Consider the following 17,791-nt stretch of genomic DNA (forward strand, 5'->3'; position numbering starts at 1 on the left):
TACGTAATACATATAAGTTTATGAAAACAAAGCATGGAAAAATTCAAGTAGCTGATAGATTCAAATACCTGGGGAAGTGGATCCAAGGCAATGGAGTGGATAACACAACAAATAAAGAAAGAATAAAAAAGTTAGAATTTGCATATAAATTAACACAAAACTACTACAATAAGAAATCAATATCCATACAAGTGAAGGTTAGACACTATAATTCATTTATTAGGACACAAGCAACGTATGGATCAGAATGCCTAACATTGAATAAGAAAGGCGAATTAAGAGAGCTAGAAAAAAGAGAGAGAAAAATACTAATAAAAATTCTAGGTCCTGAGAAAAACAAGGAAAATAGGTGGATTAAAAGGAGAAATGAAGACTTATACAAAAATACAGAAAAGATCACAGATACAATGAGGAAGAGACGGCTAAAATTTAATGGACATTGAAAAAGACTGGAACAAACACGGATTACAAAGAAAATTTTTAATTATGTTAGTAAGCTGAAGAAAACTGTGGGATGGTTAGAAGCAGTGAAGAAAGATGCCAACAAAATGGGTGTTACAGAAGAAATAATACGTGACAGGAATCGCTTCAGGCTACTAATAGAAAAGGCAAACTGTGAAGAAGATGAGCCAAAACCTCGACCCAAGAGAGTGTGGACAGATGAGCAGAGACGAGAAGTTGGTGAGAAAATGAAGAAGTACTGGGAAGAACGGAAGAAAAAGAAATATCCTAAGTCTTAAGTTGTATGCGGTCCATACCTGGCCAAATTCATAAATAAAAAAAGAGATCGAAAAATGAAAAAGTACATTCTCGTTGCTACCATCGTAGTAGGTCTGCAGTAGTAACCCATAATTTTATTCTACGCAGATTCTTAAGACTTCAAAACCTTTTTGAAGCTTTATTACGTGTGTTTTCTGGTTCATGGGCAGTGACTTACCAACTTCTTTTCTTTTTTTATTATAGTCTCTGATCACGTTACTGATTCACGTCGCATAACTCTGCCCGTAGATGTAGACATTCATGAATTTCGTACTTCTGTCGCTGTAAAGGTGAACCGTAATAAAATATTAACATTTTATTGTTGTTTCAAACTACTTTAATAAATTCGTTGAGCCCTGCCACGGTAGTCTTGCAACTGCCTGGTACTAAGACGTATGTCGCTGAGAAAAGGCATATTTTATGCAAAAATACACCAAAATTCTATATTACTGGTAGCCAAAAATAACGGTTGACCGCTGCTATGATTGTAAGTGGTACAGAGTCTTATGTATTGGTCTTACCATGTGTCGGATGAATTGCGTTTAGACGATTTATTCCAAATCGTCTTTAAATATTCTGAGAGTGGTTCATATCCAGCATCAGTCCACGAGTTGCAGTTTGGGAACAGTTCGCTGAGTTGAAATAAGAACGCATACGCAAAGCCTGATCTTTTTTCTTGTGGAGTGCAGATGCAGGGAAATCTCACTCACTTCGAGTAGCCCGCTTCCGTCCATTTCACTGACGTAGAGTGGCCCGGAAATGTATTGTCTCAAACATTGCCGGCAACAGTGGCCAAGAACGTCGCCGTACGAGCTGCTGCAATTCCTGTGATCAGAAATATGACGTATTTATGGCTCACGTAAACGTGTCTTAGGATGGAAATGCGCTGCCGCGCCAGCAGTGGCTGTGGAGCCGGTAACCACTTCGCTTCCCGCGCCTCACGATGGAGAGCGTCCAGCCGGCGTGAGGCGTGCGTGGGCGGAATGTGCGTGCTGCCGGCGCGGAACAAAGGGCCCGCCGTGACGTCACGGCCGGGATTAACCGTCCCAATTAGCGCGGCTCCGGCCGCGCCTGTCGGTAGCGTCCCGGATTTATCGCCAGCCATTAGCCGCGCGTCAGCCGCGGGGTCCGCGGATCGAGCCCTGTCTCGGCCGGGACGTGCGCTTCCCAGCTGGCGGGATGGATCGAGGCTCTCTGATCACTGGAGGCCAGTCACACGGCGACGGCGAGTCCCCCAGGAACGGTCATTTCGCATCGTTTTGGGCTGCACACGTATGCACAATGATGAGCCAAAACATAATGACCATCTGCGTAATGCCTTGTTTGTCCATCTTGGAAAGAAATACGTGACTGATTACGCGTATCAGGGATCAGACAGTTTGTTGGTAGATTTGTAGAGGTATGTGGCATTAGATGTATACGTACAGGTCGTGTAATTCGCGCAAATAACGGACCGCTGATCTGCGTACGTGACGATGACGCCCGATACCAACCTAGATGAGTTGCATAATATTTACATCAGGCAAATTTGGTCGCTGAGACATAACGTGAGTTCCGTATGATGCTCCTCAAACCACTGTAGCACGGCTGCGACTTCGAGACACGGATAGTTACGCTGCTGAGAGATGACATCGCCGTCGGGGAAGACATCAAGCACGAATAGATGAAAGTGGTCCGCAGCTGTCGGCTTGTCTTCGATTTCTTCTGCAGGGCCCATTCAAGCGCAGGAGAATGTCTCCCACAGCATAATACTGCTCCCACCAGTCTACGTCCATGGCGTGCTGCTCGATCCGAGCCGCCGTCCGCCTCTATGACAGCGTTTATGTAGACGGCTGTTGACCTGGTGTAGCAAACGTGTGATTCACCCGGAGAGCCGACAGGTTTTCATTGATCGGCGGTTGAATCCCGAAGGTCCCGTGCCCATTGCAGTCGTAACTGACGTGTTCCCAGCTGGGAACAACGTCGATTCTGATGTTGTTCCCAGCTGGGCACACGTGGCAAAAACTAGAACCAATCATTCAAAATGACAGTCACAATCGTTGGTAACCAACCGTGCACAGGCAGGATGACGCCTCCAGCGAGCGACCAAATGGTGTAAATTGCCCTGAAGATGACTCCATCGTCGGTTGAAACCGATTGGCGGCAAAATAAATAATGCGATTGTGACTGTCATTTTGAATAATTAATTATAAGTAAATTAATCGCTGTTTATCTCCATACAACTATGTTGTCTAAAAAAAAAGGCTAGAACATTTTATTTTACTTTTGACTTGGGCATATCTGTTCCAAATACTGAGTATTGCTTTTTAGTAATGCAATTTTACGATTTAGCAACAATTTATTTTGATGAGGACACCCCTAGTAGGTGTCGAAACCTAGGTCAATGTACCTACCATTTATGTGCAAGCGGTTGGCTGTTTAATCCTAAATTGAGACATTTTACAACTTCTGTCCGAGTTTACGTCCCAAGAATGAAACGTGATGCGGATTCTATGATGATTTGGGCAGCTGTATCGTGGTATTCCATGCGCCCCAAGGTTACTCTGCAAGTTCGCATTATTGCCAAGAATTATGTGGTCATTTTTGTCGATCAGGCGCATCCTGTGGTACAATGTTTGTTCCCCAACGGTGATGCTGTATTCCAAGACAACAAGGTCCTTGTTCACACAGCTCGCGATGTCCATTACTGAGTTTATGAGCAGCAGGGTGAATTTTCGCACCTCCCCTGGGCGCCACCGTCACCGGATCTCAATACTACCTAACCTTCGTGGTCTACTTAGTTTAGAGAAGGGTGCGCCACTGCTATCCACTTCCGTAATCGCTATCTGAACTTGTCATTATGTTCCAGGAAGAATGGTATAAGATTCCTTTGACAACCATACAGGGACTGTATTTATCCGTCCCGAAACGACTGGAACCTGCTTTTAATGGCAACGTGTTTTCTAAATCGTATTAGGCATTGTAATTTGTTGTGCATTTGGGGTTTCCACATTTTTGCCCACTCCTTGTATTTCTTGGACTGCAATGGATCGTCTGCACTAGAAGAGATTTTGGACACGTTACTAAATGTAGCAAAACAGAGTGTAGAAAGGATTGTAACTCAATAAATGCGCAAGCAGTCTACATATAAGCCCCCACCCAGGCACCAGGAGGAGAGAAGACAATTGAAGGAGTCCAGCACAGTGGGAGGGTCATGTGGAGGCCAGATGACACCAGACCAGACCAGACCACACGGAGTCGCTACACAAAGCCTTCCACTCCAGCTGGAAGAGGGACGCAGCTGGACGTGGCTTGCTGACTAGCTGGAGTTCGTCACAATAGCTGATTTGTGTGCTATAGAAAGTTGGTGACTGAAATTTCGTAAATAGATCTCGCCGCGACGAAAAACGTCTTTGCTGTAATGACTTCCATCCCAACTCGCTTATCATATCTGCCACTCTCTCTCTCCCCTATTACGTGATAATACAAAACGAGCTGCTCTTTTTTGCACCCTTTCGATGTCCTCCGTCAATCCCACCTGGTAAGGATCCCACACCACGCAGCAATATTCTAACAGAGGACGAACGAGTGTAGTGTAAGCTATCTCTTTAGTGGACTTGTTACATCTTCTAAGTGTCCTGCCAATGAAACACAACCTTTGGCTCGCCTTCCCCCCAATATTATCTATGTGGTCTTTCCAACTGAAGTTGTTCGTAATTTTAACACCCAGGTACTTTGTTGAATTGACAGCCTTGAGAATTGTACTATTTATCGAGTAATCCAACGGATTTCTTTTGGAACTCATGTGGATCACCTCACACTTTTCGTTATTTAGCGTCAACTGCCACCTGCCACACCATACAGCAATCTTTTCTAAATCGCTTTGCAACTGATACTGGTCTTCGTATGACCTTACTAGACGGTAAATTACAGCATCATCTGCGAACAACCTAAGAGAACTGCTCAGATTGTCACCCAGGTCATTGATATAGATCAGGAACAGCAGAGGTCCCAGGACGCTTCCCTGGGGAACACCTGATATCACTTCAGTTTTACTCGATGATTTGCCGTCTATTACTACGAACTGCGACCTTCCTGACAGGAAATCACGAATCCAGTCGCACACCTGAGACGATACCCCATAGGCCCGCAGCTTGATTAGAAGTCGCTTGTGAGGAACGGTGTCAAAAGCTTTCCGGAAATCTAGAAATACGGAATCAACTTGAGATCCCCTGTCGATAGCTGCCATTACTTCTTGCGAATAAAGAGCTAGCTGAGTTCCACAAGAACGATGTTTTCTGAAACCATGCTGATTACGTATCAATAGATCGTTCCCTTCGAGGTGATTCACAATGTTTGAATACAGTATATGCTCCAAAACCCTACTGCAAACCGACGTCAATGATATAGGTCTGTAGTTAGATGGATTACGCCTACTACCCTTCTTAAACACTGGTGCGACCTGCGCTATTTTCCAATCTGTAGGTACAAATCTATCGGTGAGCAAGCGGTTGTATATGATTGCTAAGTAGGGAGCTAATGTATCAGCGTAATCTGAAAGGAACCTAATCGGTATACAATCTGGACCTGAAGACTTGCCAGTATCAAGCGATTTGAGTTGCTTCGCAACCCCTAAGGTACCTACTTCTAAGAAACTCATGCTAGCAGCTGTTCGTGTTTCAAATTCTGGAATATTCCATCCGTCTTACCTGGTGAAGGAATTTCGGAAAACTGCGTTCAATAACTCAGCTATAGCGGCACAGTCGTCGGTAACAGTACCATCGGCACTGCGCAGCGAAGGTATTGACTGCGTCTTGCCGCTTGTGTACTTTATATACGACCAGAATTTCTTCGGATTTTCTACCAAATTTCGAGACAATGTTTGGTTGTGGAACCTATTAAAGGCATCTCGCATTGAAGTCCGTGCCAAATTTCGCGCGTCTGTAAATTTTAGCCAATCTTCGGGATTTCGCGTTCTTCTGAACTTCGCATGCTTTTTCCGTTGCCTCTGCAACAGCGTTCGGATGTGTTTTGTGTACCACTGGGGATCAGTTCCATCTCTTACCAATTTATGAGGTATGAATCAATTGCTGTTGCTACTATATCTTTGAATTTGAGCCACATCTCTTCTACGTTTGCATAGTCAGTTCGGAAGGAATGGAGATTGCCTCTTAGGAAGGCTTCTAGTGACACTTTATCCGCTTTTTTAAATAAAATTATTTTGCGTTTGTTTCTGGCGGATTTGGAAGAAACGGTATTGAGCCTAGCTACAGCGACCTTGTGATCACTAATCCCTGTAGCAGTCATGATGCTCTCTATCAGCTCTGGATTGTTTGTGGCTAAGAGGTCAAGTGTGTTTTCGCAACCATTTACAATTCGCGTGGGTTCGTGGACTAACTGTTCGATATAATTTTCGGAGAAAGCACTTAAGGACAATCCCGGAAGATGTTTTATGCCTACCACCGGTTTTGAACAAGTATTTTTGCCAACATATCGAGGGAAGGTTGAAGTCCCCACCAACTATAACCGTATGAGTGGGGTATTTATTTGTTACGAGACTCAAATTTTCTCTGAACTGTTCAGCAACTATATCATCGGAGTCTGGGGGTCGGTAGAAGGAGCCAATTATTAACTTAGTTCGGCTGTTAAGTATAACCTCCACCCATGCCAATTCGCACGGAGTATCTACTTCGACTTCACTACAAGATAAACCACTACTGACAGACACAAACACTCCACCACCAATTCTGCCTAATCTATCTTTCCTGAACACCGTCTGAGACTTCGTAAAAATTTCTGCAGAACTTATTTCAGGCTTTAGCCAGCTTTCTGTACCTATAACGATTTCAGTTTCTGTGATTTCTATTAGCGCTTGAAGCTCAAGGACTTTCCCAGCACAACTACAACAATTTACAATTCCGACTGTTCTTTGATCCAAGCACGTCCTGTATTTGCCATGCACCCTTTGAGATTGCAGCCCACCCCGTACTTTCCCGAGGCCTTCTAACCTAAAAAAACGCCCAGTTCACGCCACACAGCCTCCGCTACCCGTGTAGCCGCCAGCTGAGTGTAGTGAACTCCTGACCTATTCAGCGGAACCCGAAACCCCACCACCCTATGGAGCAAGTCAAGGAATCTGCAGCCAACACGGTCGCAAAAATGTCTGAGACTCTGATTCAGACCCTCCACCCGGCTTTGCACCAAAGGCCCGCAGTCGGTTCTGCCAACGATGCTGCGGATGGTGAGCAAGACCGGCAGCCTTCACCAAATAAGATAGCCGCTGGAATCCAGAGAGAATTTCCTCAGATCCAAAGCGACACATGTCATTAGTGCCGACATGTGCCACCACCTGCAGCTGGCTGCACCCTGTGCTCTTCATGGCATCCGGAAGGACCCTTTCCACATCAGGAATGACTCCACCCGAAATGCACACGGAGTGCACACTGGATTTCTTTCCATCCTTAGCCGCCATATCCCTAAGGGGCCCCATTACGCGCCTAACATTGGAGCTCCCAACTACCAATAAGCCCACCCTCTGTGATTGTCCGGACCTTGAAGGCTGAGAACCATCCTCTGAAACAGGGCAGGCAGCTGCATTTGGCTCAGCCAGAGACAGTGCCTGAAACCTGTTTCTCAGACGCACCGGGGAGGCTTTCTGATCAGCCTCCGGGGACATCTTTCGCTGCCTGCCACGCCTTGGAACGACCTCCCAATCAACCACAGGCGAGGGCTCAGCCCCACTGCGGGCAGCAACCGGGGCAACCACAGCGGCAGGCCGATCTGGGGACAGACGGGACGAGTTGACATCCCCGTGATACCCAAGTCCGGCTCCCCACAGTGGTGCCCATTGGCAACAGCCTCAAGCCGCGTGACTAAAGTCAGCGCCGCTTGCAGCTGTGAGCGAAAGGATGCCAACTCAGCCCTCATCCGAACACAGCAATCACAGTCCCTGTCCATTCTAATCGATGTTGAACAACAGTTACTGACACTCGAGTCCGTGCCTAGATAACGCAAGGGAAACACGCAAAGAATGTATTGACTAACCTGTACAAATGCCTAACGACTGCGCTACAATCTGTCTGAATTTACGAAATTACACCTTCTATACGAAACTCACACGCAATTTAAGTAAGAATCTACGAAGTAAACACTAAAGCGCGGTGCTACAACTTTCAAATACCATAAATCGCCCGAAATTTATGATTTAAACAATGCAAGTACCCAAAAACACGCAAAGAAATTAAGAATTAAACTATGTAACAAATAAGCGAGTGACGTCATAAGCGAGTGACTGCGTGTGAGATCGCTCTCTAAGTTTTCACATATTTTTTAGGTTTCAGATACATATTTTAACGGTTTTTGTGATAATATTTACTATATAAGTGACGTATTAGTGGTTTCTTCATTCACCTCTGCCTTTCTTGTGTTGTGACCCGATATTTGTGAGTGTTTCGTATCGAGCAACTTAACCTCTTGCCTGTGTTTACATTCCGCGCTGACCAGTTGCAGCTGTAGCGGCGCATCGAAAGCTAAGTACTAATTAATTGTTTGTGTTTAGTGGTTTATTTAGGAACTTTAGTAGTCTTCAACCGGTGTTCTTGGTGTTTTCTGGTGAAATAATTTCAGAAGAACCTTTTGGGAACTGTTTACAGCTTCGTTACTGTGCCATTAGATGTTTGATTCTCTTTCTGTATTAGTCTTTTGTTATATTCACATTTGTTGTTTATTAATACTGTTAATAATAGTAGTTACTTCCCTTATAGAGTAAGTTTGTGATTATTGTAGTCAGGTTTTTAACATCTTCCTATTGTAGTAGCGGAACTTAGAAAAAGTAAAATTTCACCATGAGTGAGAAGTGTGGGCTTTGCCGTAGGTTCGTGAGTAGTGGATTGCGGTGTGAGACTTGTTCGAAGTATTTTCACTGGGGGGGAATGCAGTGGGGAAGCCAGTGGGCATTCTGGTGAGATCCTCTCCTGGAACTGCAGCTTATGTAGCAAGAGTAAATTGATAGAGGAGCAGGAGCGTAAGATTTGTGCCCTTCAGGTGCAGTTGAAAAACGCACAGGAGGAGCTAGATAGGATGAGGAGGGAGAAGGGGGTTGGGGAATGGGAGCTGGGTGTTGGCAAGAGATCTGCTAGGAGAAGAAGATTTTCAGATAGTTGTACTATTGGTGTTTACAATAGATATGACGAACTGTCAGAGTCTAGTGGAGAGGAATCTCTAGTAGCTGTAGAAGTAGGAAGTATGCAGCAGACCTCAGTAGTTACTGTGCCTAGAACAGTTGCAAAGTCGAAGAGGAAGAAGAACGTTCTGCTGTTAGGTAGTTCTCATGGCAGAGGTGTAGGCCACCAGTTGCAGGATGTGATGGGGAGTGAGTACCAGGTCACCAGCATTGTGAAGCCTAATGCAGGGTTGGCTCAGGTGACTGTTAACATAGGGGGGTTATGTAGGGATTTTACTAAAGAGGATCAGGTAGTGATTGTGGGTGGGGCTGGTAATAGTATTGATAGGGATGGGGAGTATAACATAGATGGTGACCTGGAAAAGATGGCCACTCAGACTGGCAACACGAATGTGCATTTCGTGGAACTGTTTCAGCGTCACGATCGGCCTCATCTTAATACAGCCGTCAGGCGTAATAACATGAGACTTGGGGATGCGCTGATGACAGAAAGCATGGGTCACATTTCAGTGGTGTCGGTGGAGTCTATCAGCAGGACGGGTTTCACTAGACACGGCCTGCACCTCAACAGGTATGGGAAGGGGAGGTTGGCAAAGCTTTTAGGTGACAGCATAGGTGGGGTTGGTGGGATCACTCATGGGAAATTCCTGCAGTAGTGGGTGTTAGAGCTGCACCTTTTTTAGATTGAAGTCAGCTGATAGGTATTCCTGCTTAAGGGAAGTCTCTCTAACAAGGGAATCACTTTTGACAAAGCTTAGGTATCCGAGTAATGAGGGAATTAGTATATTTCATCAAAATATACAAGGTATTAGAGATAAAGTTAGTGAACTGCTTATAGATGTTGACTCTGAAATTATTGGTATATCTGAACACTTCTTAAATAAGGAGCTAATTCAGAGGCTTCCTTTACCAGGATACAGGTTGGCTGGCTGCTTTTCGAGGAGCTCTTTGCGGTGTGGGGGAGTAGCCATGTATGTGAAAAACGGCATCGCATTTGAGTCAATTGATGTTTCAAAGTACTGCACTGAAAAGGTGTTTGAATGTTGTGCAGGTGTGGTTAAATTTAACGGAGCTAAACTTGTAACTGTTGTTATTTATAGATCCCCAGACTCCGATTTCACAACATTTTTGCTAAAGCTAGAGGAGGTTCTTGGTTCACTTTATAGGAAATACAAAAAGTTAGTTATATGTGGTGACTTCAATATTAATTGTATAAGTGATTGTGCAAGGAAGAGGATGCTGGTAGACCTCTTTAATTCATATAATCTTACGCAAACCGTATTCTTTCCAACGAGAGTGCAAGGGAACAGTAGAACAACCATAGACAACATTTTTGTTCATTCCTCATTACTAGAAGGGCATTCTATTAGCAAAAAGGTGAATGGCCTTTCAGATCATGATGCACAAATTTTAACTTTAAAAGATTTTTATGCTGCAACACGTGTTAAATATAGTCATCAGCTGTTCAGGAAAGCTGATCCAGTTGCTGTAGAGACCTTTGTAAACCTTATAAAGGAACAAGAGTGGCAAGATGTTTATAGCGTTCATACAGTAGACGATAAATATAATGCTTTTCTCAAGACTTTTCTCATGCTCTTTGAAAGCTGCTTTCCGTTAGAACGTTTAAAACAGGGTACTAGCACAAACAGGCAGCCTGGGTGGCTGACTAGAGGGATAAGAATATCTTGTAGAACAAAGTGCAATTATATCAAAACGTTAGAAACAGTCAAAATCTAAATGCAGCAGCCCATTACAAACAGTATTGTAAGGTGCTTAAAAATGTTATTAGGAAGGCAAAAAGTATGTGGTATGCAGATAGAATAGCTAAGTCTCAGGATAAAATTAAAACCATATGGTCAGTCGTAAAGGAAGTTGCTGGTCTGCAGAGACAGGTCGAGGATATAGAATCAGTGCGTAGTGGGAATGTCCGTGTTACTGATAAGTCGCATATATGTACAGTATTTAATGATCACTTTCTGAATATAGCAGGTGAACTAAATAGAAACCTAGTCCCAACAGGGAATCATATAGCGCTCTTAGAAAAAAGTGTTCCGAGACTGTTACCTGAAATGCTCCTACATGATACTGACAAGAGGGAGATTGAGTTAATAATTAAATCACTAAAGACCAAGAACTCTCATGGATATGACGGGGTATCTAGCAGAATACTGAAGTATTGTTCTATGTATGTTAGCCCAGTTCTCAGCCATATCTGTAACTTTTCCTTTAGGAGTGGTCGGTTTCCTGACCGATTAAAGTACTCGGTAGTGAAACCACTTTATAAAAAGGGAGACATTGATAATGTTGACAATTTTAGACCTATTTCTATGCCATCGGTGTTTGCTAAAGTTATCGAGAAGGTTGTATATACAAGGTTACTGGAGCATTTAAATTCACATAATTTGCTGTCAAATGTTCAGTTTGGTTTTAGAAATGGTTTAACAACTGAAAATGCTATATTCTCTTTTCTCTGTGAGGTTTTGGACGGATTAAATAAAAGGTTGCGAACGCTAGGTGTTTTCTTTGATTTAACGAACGCTTTTGACTGTGTTGACCACAAAATATTACTGCAGAAGTTGGACCATTATGGAGTAAGGGGAGTAGCTTACAATTGGTTCGCCTCTTACTTTAAGAACAGAAAGCGGAGGGTAATTCTCCGCAATATTGAGAGTGGTAGTGATGTTCAGTCCCAATGGGGCACTGTTAAGTGGGGTGTTCCCCAAGGGTCGGTGCTGGGGCCACTGCTGTTTCTTATTTATATAAATGATATGCCTTCTAGTATTACAGGTGATTCAAAAATATTTCTGTTTGCTGATGACACCAGCTGGTAGCGAAGGATCTTGTGTGTAATATTGAAACAGTAACAAATAATGTAGTTCATGAAATAAGTTCGTGGCTTTTGGAAAACAATTTGATGCTAAATCACAGTAAGACTCAGTTTTTGCAGTTTCTAACTCACAATTCAACAAGAACCGATATTTTGATCAGACAGAATGGGCATATTATAAGCGGGACGGAACAGTTCAAATTCCTCGGCTTTCGGATAGATAGTAAGCTGTTGTGGAAAGCCCATGTCCAGGATCTTGTTTAGAAGCTAAATGCTGCTTTATTTACCATTAGAACAGTATCTGAAATAAGTGACACTTCAACACGAAATGTAGTCTACTTCGCATATTTTCATACGCTTATGTCGTATGGTATTATTTTTTGGGGTAATTCTTCTGATTCAGAAAGGGTATTTTTGGCTCAAAAACGGGCTGTTCGAGCTATATGTGGTGTAAGTTGGAGAACCCCTTGTCGACCCCTATTCAAAAATCTGGGAATTCTGACATTGCCCTCACAGTATATATTTTCTTTAATGTCGTTTGTTGTTAGCAATATTAGCCTATTCCCAAGAGTTAGCAGCTTTCACTCAGTTAATACTATGCAGAAATCAAATCTGCATGTAGAATGCACTTCCTTGACTCTTATGCAGAAAGGAGTGCAGTATTCTGCTGCATCCATTTTCAAAAAGCTACCACAAGAACTCAAAAATCTTAGCAGTAGCCCAAACTCTTTTAAGTCTAAACTGAAGAGTTTCCTCATGGCTCACTCCTTCTATTCTGTCGAGGAGCTCCTGGAAGAGCTAAAAAATTAAGCAAATTTCAGTGCTGCATTGTTGATTGTCTTCATTTAAACTTACGACTTGTCACCTGAATATGTTTTTTTTTATATTTCATTTTATCTGTTTCTAATATCGTGTTATAATTTCATGAATTGACTCGTACATGACCATGGAGACTTCTCCTTAATTTGGTCCCACGGAACAATAAATAAATAAATAAATAATAAATAAATAAGTAAGCTAAGGGTATACGACTTGCTGCTGCAGCTGCTTATCCAATGGCGGCAGGGAGCACACTGGCTGTGACCAACCGACACTGGCCGTTCAAAACAAAAACAGAAGACAGACGACTGAGCGAATTTACACTATTCAGGTACCAAAGCGCGATGCTACAATTCTCAAATACTATAATACGACCGAAATTTATGAATTAAACAATGCAAGTACCCAAAAACACGCAAAGAAATTAAGAATTAAACCATGTAACAAATAAGTAAGCTAGGGGTATACGACTTGCTGCTGCAGCTGCTTATCCTAAACGGCGGCAGGGAGAGAAAATTGCTTTTACGCAAGTAATAAAATTATAAACAGCCGACCAGTTGCAATGGATAAAGAAATCTTTACCTAGGTTTCGACAAATATAAATTTGTCTTCTTCAGAAGGTGGCAATTTTACATTAGTAAGGACTAATGTACCATCGCCGTTTTTACAAATGTCGGCATAGATCCATTTGCCAAAAATGAAATATAGCCCTAGAATTAGGGTTTGTCACGTAAATATAAATTAGTACATGGATCTTGCAGAGCTCACGCAAGTGTTACTTCCAGATCCTGTTTTCTATAGTGGCTTCATACCTGAGTGCCTAGGACAAAAGCCCCTGACTTACGTATGTAAATGGGTGCACTGTGGCCGCCTCTTATGTTTTTCCTGGTGGAAGATTCATCTAAGTTCACCTGTCAGCAGCTCAGGGAATGAATAAGGTTACGCATGAGTAAACAATTTCCCTCTTAAAGCCACGTTGGTGTCAACATTCTTTTCAGTAAGCACTATACGGGTAATTTTTATAGAAGCTCGGAATTCAGCATTTTAGTGCGAGATACTTTTAATAGTTTCCACAACGAAACTCCGCCTAGAAATCTGGTAGAAAGAGATTCTAGTCGTATGTATAGTACACCAGCAGCAAGACACAATCAATACCTTCAGTGTGTGATAGCGACGGTAATATTACCGATGACTGTGTCTGTAAAGTTGAGTTACTAAATACGATTTTCTGAAATTCCTTAAACAAAAAAAATACTAGTTAAATACTCCAGAATTCGAATCAAGAACTACAGCAAACATGAGTAACTTAAAAGCAGATACCCTCGATTTAGTAGAGCAGCTCAAATCGCTTAGTAAAGGCAGTTCTTTTAGTGCATACCAGTCAGGTTCCTTTCAGAAAATGCTGATGCAATAGCTCCATATTTAGCAAGCATATACAACCGCTTGCTCGATGGCAGATCCGAACCTAAGGATTGGAAGGTTCCACTGGTCACACCAATAGTCAAGAAAAAGGAAATAGGAATAATCTGCTGAATTACAGACCCATATCACTGACACCGATTTGCAGCAGGATTTTGGAACAGGTACTGTGTTCGATCATTATACAGCACCTCGAAGATAACGACCTATTTATAAATAGGTCGGATTCAGAAAACATCGTTCTTGTGAAACGCAACTGGGTCTTTATGCTTACAGAGTAACAAGAGCTATCGCCGGCCGGAGTGGCCGTGCGGTTCTAGGCGCTACAGTCTGGAACCGAGAGACCGCAGGTTCGAATCCTGCCTCGGGTATGGATGTGTCTGATGTCCTTAGGTTAGTTAGGTTTAATTAGTTCTAAGTTCTAGGCGACTGATGACCTCAGACGTTAAGTCGCATAGTGCTCAGAGCCATTTGAACCATTTGAACAAGAGCTATTGACATAGAAATTCAAATTATTCCGGATTTCTAGATTTCCAAAAAGCCTTTGACACCATTCCTCACAAGCAACTTCTAATTAAATTACGTGCCTACGGAGTATCGTCTCATTGATGCGACTGAATTCGTGATTTCCTCTCAAAAAAGTCACATTTCGTAATAACGGAGAGACGTCGAGAAAAACAGAAGTGAAATCTGGCGTTCCCAAAGAATGTCCAAATCTAATGGCTGAGGGTTACAATTACTAACAATTTAAACTGGAACGATCACATCGATAATGTCGTGGGAAGGCGAACCAAAGACGGTGTTTTATTGGCAGAAGACTTACAAGATGCAACCAGTTCACTAAAGAGACTGCCTACGGTGAGCTTGTATAGTGTGTTGCTGTGCGCTATGGGGTCCTCATCAGATTGGACCAACGGAGGACATCGGAAAACTTCAAAGAAGAGCAAGGAAGAGAGTGTCACAGATGTGATACGTGAGCTGGGGTGGCAATCATCGAAACAAAGACTATTTCCTTGCGCTGAGATCTTCACACGAAATTTCAGTTACCACTTTCTCCTCCGAATGCGGAAATATCGTGTTGGCGCCCACCTACATAGGAAGACATGACTGTCGTAATTAAAGAAATCAGAGTTCGCACGGGAAGATTTAAATGTTCGTTTTTCACGCGGGCTGTTCGAGAGTGGAACGATAGAGAAGTGTGAAAGTGGTTCGATGAACCCTCTGCCAGGAACTTAAGTGTGGACTGCAGCGTATTCATGTACACTCCTGGAAATGGAAAAAAGAACACATTGACACCGGTGTGTCAGACCCACCATACTTGCTCCGGACACTGCGAGAGGGCTGTACAAGCAATGATCACACGCACGGCACAGCGGACACACCAGGAACCGCGGTGTTGGCCGTCGAATGGCGCTAGCTGCGCAGCATTTGTGCACCGCCGCCGTCAGTGTCAGCCAGTTTGCCGTGGCATACGGAGCTCCATCGCAGTCTTTAACACTGGTAGCATGCCGCGACAGCGTGGACGTGAACCGTATGTGCAGTTGACGGACTTTGAGCGAGGGCGTATAGTGGGCATGCGGGAGGCCGGGTGGACGTACCGCCGAATTGCTCAACACGTGGGGCGTGAGGTCTCCACAGTACATCGATGTTGTCGCCAGTGGTCGGCGGAAGGTGCACGTGCCCGTCGACCTGGGACCGGACCGCAGCGACGCACGGATGCACGCCAAGACCGTAGGATCCTACGCAGTGCCGTAGGGGACCGCACCGCCACTTCCCAGCAAATTAGGGACACTGTTGCTCCTGGGGTATCGGCGAGGACCATTCGCAACCGTCTCCATGAAGCTGGGCTACGGTCCCGCACACCGTTAGGCCGTCTTCCGCTCACGCCCCAACATCGTGCAGCCCGCCTCCAGTGGTGTCGCGACAGGCGTGAATGGAGGGACGAATGGAGACGTGTCGTCTTCAGCGATGAGAGTCGCTTCTGCCTTGGTGCCAATGATGGTCGTATGCGTGTTTGGCGCCGTGCAGGTGAGCGCCACAATCAGGACTGCATACGACCGAGGCACACAGGGCCAACACCCGGCATCATGGTGTGGGGAGCGATCTCCTACACTGCCCGTACACCACTGGTGATCGTCGAGGGGACGCTGAATAGTGCACGGTACATCCAAACAGTCATCGAACCCATCGTTCTACCATTCCTAGACCGGCAAGGGAACTTGCTGTTCCAACAGGACAATGCACGTCCGCATGTATCCCGTGCCACCCAACGTGCTCTAGAAGGTGTAAGTCAACTACCCTGGCCAGCAAGATCTCCAGATCTGTCCCCCATTGAGCATGTTTGGGACTGGATGAAGCGTCGTCTCACGCGGTCTGCACGTCCAGCACGAACGCTGGTCCAACTGAGGCGCCAGGTGGAAATGGCATGGCAAGCTGTTCCACAGGACTACATCCAGCATCTTTACGATCGTCTCCATGGGAGAATAGCAGCCTGCATTGCTGCGAAAGGTGGATATACACTGTACTAGTGCCGACATTGTGCATGCTCTGTTGTCTGTGTCTATGTGCCTGTGGTTCTGTCAGTGTGATCATGTGATGTATCTGACCCCAGGAATGTGTCAATAAAGTTTCCCCTTCCTGGGACAATGAATTCACGGTGTTCTTATTTCAATTTCCAGGAGTGTAGATGTAGATGTAATCAACAGCGTACAGCCCGCTATGATGGTGTCCTGTCGGCCACCAAATGTAAAAACCCAACTAAAGAGATTTTGAAGAACTTTACTTCTAGGGAAGATAGCTCGTGTCAAATAAGCGAGTGTTTGCACAGAACATTAACTTTTTACTACACTTCTACCCATTCTGTATCAACTCACTTGACTACCTTTACTATTACGATCTTCTTACTACGATTACGATCTTCTTACAGCGCGCAAACTTCCTGCAACCCGCGCGTCTGATTGGCAACTTTATAGCTCGAGCTTGTAACGAAAAGTGTAGCCACTCCGTTCTTGTGAACAGAAAGGTATGAAGGCAGGGGAAGGAAGGAAGGCTTGTCACAACGTTGCCCTCCGAAGAGACTCTCATCTTCACAAGTGTCCTGCTTCTTCCTTCCTTCCTTCCCAGCAGGTGGAGGCCAAGGAATGGACGTGACGGACTCTCGCTCACCCTTACAGGTTTTTATTCAGAATCTCTCGCTCAAAATAACAGATGAATAAAACCGAGGATAGGCTACAAACTGGTATCACATATTTCTCTGTCACTACCTACTTGCTTTTCATATCTTTCGACTTCAATAGTTGGAGTCTGGCTTCTGCAAGAGTTGTAGATAACCTTTCACTCTCTATATTTTATACCTGCTGCCTAGAGAATTTCAATTTCTTGCCTGCATCATTCGATGCACTTTTAAATTTTTGCCTTTCATCAGAATAAATTAATATCTCCTGTGTTATTCAAAGGGCAACGGCCTTGCCGCAGTGGATACACCGGTTCCCGTGAGATCATCGAAGTTACGCACTGTCGGGCGTGGTCGGCACTTGGATGGGTGACCATCCAGGCCGCCATGCGCTGTTGCCATTTTTCGGGGTGCACTCAGCCTCGTGATGCCAATTGAGGAGCTACTCGACCGAATAGTGGCGGCTTCGGTCACGAATACCATCTTACGACCGGGAGAGCGGTATGCTAACCCCACGCCCCTCCTATCGGATCCTCCACCGAGGATGACACGGCGGTCGGTAGGTACCGGTAGGCCACTCGTGGTCTGAAGACGGAGTGCTGTGTTATCCAAGGATTCCTATTTGTGTTTTCGC

At 44.4% G+C, this 17,791-nt stretch overlaps 1 pseudogene; it reads left to right on the forward strand.

The window, feature by feature from the left end:
* Positions 1–17,440: 17,440 nt before the first annotated feature.
* On the forward strand, positions 17,441–17,558 carry LOC124723453 (annotated as a pseudogene).
* Positions 17,559–17,791: the final 233 nt, after the last annotated feature.

Source organism: Schistocerca piceifrons, chromosome 1 (genome assembly GCF_021461385.2).
Source record: "Schistocerca piceifrons isolate TAMUIC-IGC-003096 chromosome 1, iqSchPice1.1, whole genome shotgun sequence".
Taxonomy (NCBI): domain Eukaryota; kingdom Metazoa; phylum Arthropoda; class Insecta; order Orthoptera; family Acrididae; genus Schistocerca; species Schistocerca piceifrons.